At 39.8% G+C, this 6,322-nt stretch overlaps 1 pseudogene; it reads left to right on the top strand.

Moving 5' to 3' along the window:
* The first annotated feature begins 5,663 nt into the window (after positions 1-5,663).
* LOC110342929 lies at positions 5,664-6,078 on the top strand (annotated as a pseudogene).
* The last annotated feature ends 244 nt before the right edge of the window (positions 6,079-6,322 follow it).

Genomic DNA, 6,322 nt, shown 5'->3' with positions numbered 1-6,322 from the left:
CTCAAGTATTTATTTGTCATGTGGTTGAGCTGGAGCCTCTACATCTCTACGTTGCATAACTTGTGCTGTGTTACTTTCATTTCAAATCCTGCCATAAATGAAAGCTGCTAGTAGCAACAGGCAGAGGTGACCTTGTCTTCACACCAGATTGCTTAGCCCAAGTTGGAATAAAGACAAATAATACTAGAAAATAAATCTGACTTTATAATAAAAACTTGGAGATAGTGAGGAGTGGCAGATGGATTCCAAACCAACGGAGTCCATTTTCTGTGAGTCTTGGCATTTAAAAGCCCAGCTCTGTGCCAGGGACAAGATGGACATCAGGGACACCCTTGGCTGGTTTTATTTTTATTTTATTTTATTTTATTTGCATCTCAGTCTTTGGGCAAGACTCTTACTATGAGATGTGACCTCAGTCTGCAGGCCTTTCCTGCCAGGTTGGCTTGCCTTGCCTCACTCCCAGGACACGTGGGTATTTGTTTGGGTGGAAACAGTGCAGTGTTTTCTTGTTCTGTCAGGCAGCCTGGCATGATTAGGACACTTTAAATGCCTGCTTTAAATCTGGGCTGACTCTCATGAAAAACCAAGCTTGCACGTAAGCTTAAGCTATTTTTAAACACCTTTGACAAAGTCTGAGAACCTTCTATCCTGTTGCAAAACCAAAAATATAAAATAAATAGACTTCACCGAAAGAAGCTGGACAGTGATACATGAAGACTTCTCATGAGAAAATTCTGGAAATATTTTCAGTTGTCATGGGAATACAACGGCTTGCTCCTTCCCACTGCAGGTGGAAGTCAGGGATGCTAAACACAACACATAGTGCCAATACCTTTCAAACATCTTGAGGCAACTAAGTAACCCAAAATATCAATGGAGTATCTCTGGTATTCAGAAGCCTATGGTATGATGGCAGTCTGCAAAAATCATTGTATTGTCTTCTCCAAAGGTTAAGTTCATCTCATAGCAGTATCTAGAGAAGTAAGCATGAGAATTAAAATACCACAGAGTATTATTTAGAAGACTGTGGACAATATAAATACCATGTATTTTTGGGTGATTATTGAAGAATTTTAGATATAAGAAAGCTCTGGATGATCTAATTTTGAGAGAAGGGAGCCTTGCACAGATAAGCAACAATTTGAGTTGGCTTCCAGGGCAAAATTAGGCATAGATGTGGATACATGGTAAAGGAAGTATGACAAGACCTATGATATTAAGGATGAGAAGTCAGTGGAGCTGCAAGAAGCATTGGAAGAAGGGAAGAATGATCAGAAGACTGGAGTTCCTTGAACGAACCTAGCTGCCCTCCTCTTCTTTAGCATTTATGAGGCCAGTGCTGTGAGAGCAGGACAAAGAATAGAAATTCCTGGAAAGACCTAAGAATTCTCTGTTGACTACAGTAACCAAAGTAATTTACTCAGTCTTAGCCTACCCCTTCTTGACTTCCGACACCAATAATTTTATTTTAAAAAGATTATACCTCAGATGATGCCAGGGGACGTTATGAAAGTAAGAGCTCCAAGAGAATGAGAAGTGCCTGGAGAGGTCCCCATATCTTTTTTTCTCCCTGGAACTATTTTTTTCAGATATACATATATATGCATATATATTATTTTTAAATTTAAAATTAAATTAGAAACAAGATTGCTTCATGTCAATTCCAAGTCCCTCTCCATTTCCCTCCCCTACTCCCGCACCTCCACACCATCCCCCCAGCCTCCCATCCTATCCCCACTTCCTTCCACATAGGGGATATCTAGAGTCTGTCATTTCACTCAGAGCAGGGTTCAGGCACTACCCTAAGAATCCAGGCTGAGAGAGCATCCCTCTTTATGTTAGGGACACATGAAGTCCGTTTGTATGCCAGGGATAAACACTGATCTACTGCCAAGGGCCCCATAGGTTGCCCAGGCCTCCTCACTGACTCTCACATTCAGGGGGTCTGGATCAGTCCCATCCTGGCCTCCCAGCTGTCAGTCTGGGGTCCAAGAGCTCCTGTTGTTCAGATCAGCTGTCTCTGCTGGTTTTGCCAGCCCATTCTTTGCCAATTTGCTCTTCGCTCCTCTCTCTCTGTCACTGGCTTCCATGGGTTCAGTTCAGGGTTTAACTGTGGGTGTTTGCCTCTGCTTCCATCAGTCACTGGATGAAGGTTCTAGGATGGTTATAGACATTAAGTTCATTATCAGAAATGGGCATTCGAGGTGGTCTCTCCACTATTGCTTAGCTTGCCAATTGGTGTCATCCCTTTAGATCACTAGAGGTCACACAGGCGCATGATCTGTCTTCTAACCTATGACTTCCTATTCCCCCTATTCTACCCCCACTCAATCTTCCTGTTCCCCCATGACCTACTCTCTCTTCCTCTTCTCCGCCTTTCTTCTTCCCAGCTCCCACTCCCCCTCCACCCCTCGCCGTGTTCCCAATCTGTTCAGAAGATCTTGCCTAATTCCTCTTCTCTGTGGTACCATGCATATCTATCTTAGGATCTTTCCTGTTTCCCAGACTCTCTGTCAGTGGAAGTGCAGGCTGGCACTATCCTGATCCATATCTAAAATCCATATATGAGTGAGTACATACCATGTTTGTCTTTTTGCGACTGGGATACCTCACTCAGAATGGTTTCTTCTAGTGCCATCCATTTTAAGACTCCATTGTTTTTTTCTGCTGAGTAGTACTCCACTGTGTAAATGCACCACATTTTCTACATCCACTCTTCAGTTGAGGGGCATATAGGTTGCTTTCAGGTTCTGGCTATTACAAATAATGCTGTATGGACATAGTGGAGCAGATGCCCTTGTTGTATGAATTTGCATCTTTTGGATATATGCCTAAGAGTGGAATTGCTGGGTTTTGTGGTAGATTTATTCCCATTTTCCTGAAGAATCTCCATACTGATTTCCAAAGTGGGTGTACGAGTTGGCACTCCAACCAGCAGTGGAGGAGCGTTCACCTCTCTCCACATGCTCTCCAGCATAAATTGTCTTCGGTGTTTTTGATTTTAGCCATTCTGACAGGAGTAAGATGGTATCTCAAAGTTGTTTTCATTTGCATTTCCCTGATGGCTAAGGATGTTGAGCACTTTTTAAATGTCTCCGGGCCATTTTATCCTCCTCTATTGAGAATTCTCTCTTTAGTTCTGTACCCCACCTTTTAATTGGATCCTTTGGTGTTTTGGAGACTTGCTTCTTGAGTTCTTTGGAAATTTTGGAGATCAGCCCTCTGTCAGATGTAGGGTTAGTGAATATCTTTTCCCATTCTGTGGACTGCCTTTTTGTCTTGTTGACTGTATCCTTTGCCTTACAGAAGCTTTTTAATTTCAGGAGGTCCCATTTGTTAATTGCCGATTTCAGTGTCTGTGTTACTGGTGTTACATTCAGGGTTAGGGAGACAACAAGCGGTCTCCTGTACCAACTTGTTGAAGAATATCTCCCACTTTCTCTTCTAAGAGTTTCAGTGTGGTTGGAATTATGTTGAGGTCTTTTATCCACTTGGACTTAAGTTTTGTGTAAGGTGATAGACATGGATCTATCTGTAGTCTTCTTCATGCCAATACCCAGTTATGCCAGCACCATTTGTTGAAGATGCTTTCTTTTTTCCATTGTATAGTTCTGGCTTCTTTGTCAAAAATCAAGTGATCATAGGTGTATGGGTTAAAATCAGGGATTTTAGTTCGGTTCCATTGGTCTACTTGTCTATTTTTGTGCCAATACCAAGCTGTTTTCAGGACTATAGCTCTATAATAGAGCTTTAAGTCAGGCATGGTGATGCCTCCTGAAGTTCCTTTATTGTATAGGGTTGTTTCGGCTATCCTGGGCCTTTTGTTTTTCCATATAACGTTGATTATTGTTCTTTCAAGGTCTGTGAAAAATTGTGCCGGAGTTTTGATAGGGATTGCATTGAATTTGTAGAATGCTTTTGGCAAGATTGCCATTTTTATTATATGGATCCTACCAATTCAAGAGCATGGGAGATCTTTTCATTTTTTTTTATCCTCTTTGATTTCTTTCTTTAAAGACTCAAAGATATACAGGTCTTTCACTTCTTTGATTATCCCCAGATATTTCATGCTGTTCATGGATATTGTAAAGGGTGATGTTTTTCTGATTTCTTTCTCAGCCACTTTATCATCTGTATATAATAGGGTAACTGATTTTTGTGAGTTAACCTTGTATCCTGCCACTTTGCTGAAGGTGTTTATTATATCTAGGCGTTTCTTTGAAGAGTTTTTTGGGTCATTAATGTTAACTATCATATCATCTGCAAATAGTGAAATCTTGACTTCTTCTTTTCCTATTTGTATCCCCTTGATCTCCTTTGTTGTCTTATTGCTCTATCTAGAACTTCAAGTACAATATTGAAGAGATATGGAGACAGTGGACAGCCTTGACTTCTTCCTGATTTTTGAGGAATTGTGTTGAGTTTCTCTCCATTTAGTTTGATGTTAGCTGTTGGTTTACTGTATATTGCTTTTATTATGTTCAGGTATGTTCCTGTTATCCCTGATCTCTCTAGAACCTTTATTATGAAGGGGTGCTGGATTTTGTCAAAGGCTTTTTCAGCATCTAGTGAGATGATCATGTGGTTTTTCTTTCACAGTTTGTTTATATGGTGGATTACATTTATAGATTTTCTAATGTTGAACCATCACTGCATTCCTGAGATGAAGCATACTTGATCATGGTGGATAAATTTTCTGATGTGTTCTTGAATCCGATTTGCTAGAATTTTTTTGAGCATTTTTGCATTGATGTTCATGAGGGAAATTGGACTGAAGTTCTCTTTCTTAGTTGTGTCTTGTGTACTTTTAGCAGTGAATTTACAAGTGGTTTTTTTGCCATATTTTCTTTTACATTTTAACTTGTATTTATCTTTGAAATTTTCATACATTTATGCAATGCATCTTGATCATATCCACTCCTCCATCCTACACTCAAACTTTTCCCAGAATACCTTCTATCGTATCTATGTCATCCATTTATAAATTAGTTGTTTTAAATCCATCAAGTCCAATTAATGATGACCCTATGTTCTTGGGTGTAGGGTTCTCCAGCAGAGCACAGGAAGCGAAACAATAGATAACTCCCACTCCAAAGAGAAATGTCACTCTCCCGCCTCCAGCAAAACCCAGCTGCTGATAGTTCCTCAATTAGGGAATAATATAGTTATGGTAGTCCCTGCCTCTTCCATGCTAGAATTTGCAACTGGAGATAGATAATCACTGCAGCTGTGAGTTAATGTGTACAACAGTCATGTCTTAGCAATAGTACGCCTTTTCACAGCACTAATTTCCATCCTCTAGCTCTTACATTCTTTCTATAATGATATTTCAGACTTCATGGAGGGTATTATTATAAATATAAATATTCTAACAATATCTGAGTACTCAGAGTCACCTATTCTTAGCACCTTGAGGAATAATGTATCTCTACTTGAGCTCTTACCCAATCAAGGTTCTCTGACCAAGTCTGGAAGCAGCAAATATTTGTGTATAAAAACAGAAATGTTTAGAAGACAATCTGATGACACAACTATTTAGAAAAGCAATATCAGTAGGCTCTCCTTTTGCTTCCCTAGCCATCATGCTACCATCTCTTTACTTAGGTCAACTGACAATAGAAGATATTCTACTTGCTTTCTCTTGTACACATGGCACCAGTAAGATGGGGCAGTGTTATGATCTTCTTATTGCCAGGAAGCTCCTCAATCACTGTTAGGACCAGAAGTGCCAAGATAAACAATATAAGAAAGCCTACTTGGTCACAGTCCTCAAAGCCAACTCTTTTGGAGGTGCCTCTCATGCAAAGGGAATTGTGCTGGAAAAAGTAGAAATTGAAGCTAAACAGTCAAATTCTGCTGTCAGAGCATATTTCAGGGTGCAGCTCATCAAGAATAAGATCACAACATGGTGATCTGCTTGAACTTCATTAAGGAAAACAGTGGCTTCTGGCTGCTGGGTTTGCTTGAAATGGTCACGATGTAGGTGGTGCTCCTGGAGTCTGCTTTAAGGTTGTTAAAGTAGGCACTATGTCATTTTTAGCCCTGTACAAAGGAAAGAAGGAACAACTGAGATTATAAATTTTGACAATGGAAACACACTAATAAATTTTCATGCTCTGTAAAAAATGAAGACCTTTAACTCTAAGAAAACCAAAAGGCATCAACAGCAACAATAATAATAGTAATATCCCTCTCTGTTGGTCATATCATTATCTAGTTAAAATGGAAAATCATCCAAAGATGCAAGTACATAGAACTGTCACTCAGAAGAAAACTTTCACTTCAGCTGAACTGTAGAGAGGTGCAATTATTGTGAATTAGT

Source organism: Mesocricetus auratus, unplaced genomic scaffold (genome assembly GCF_017639785.1).
Source record: "Mesocricetus auratus isolate SY011 unplaced genomic scaffold, BCM_Maur_2.0 Super-Scaffold_100006, whole genome shotgun sequence".
NCBI lineage: Eukaryota > Metazoa > Chordata > Mammalia > Rodentia > Cricetidae > Mesocricetus > Mesocricetus auratus.
This window is presented reverse-complemented; position numbering and strand designations above follow the sequence as displayed.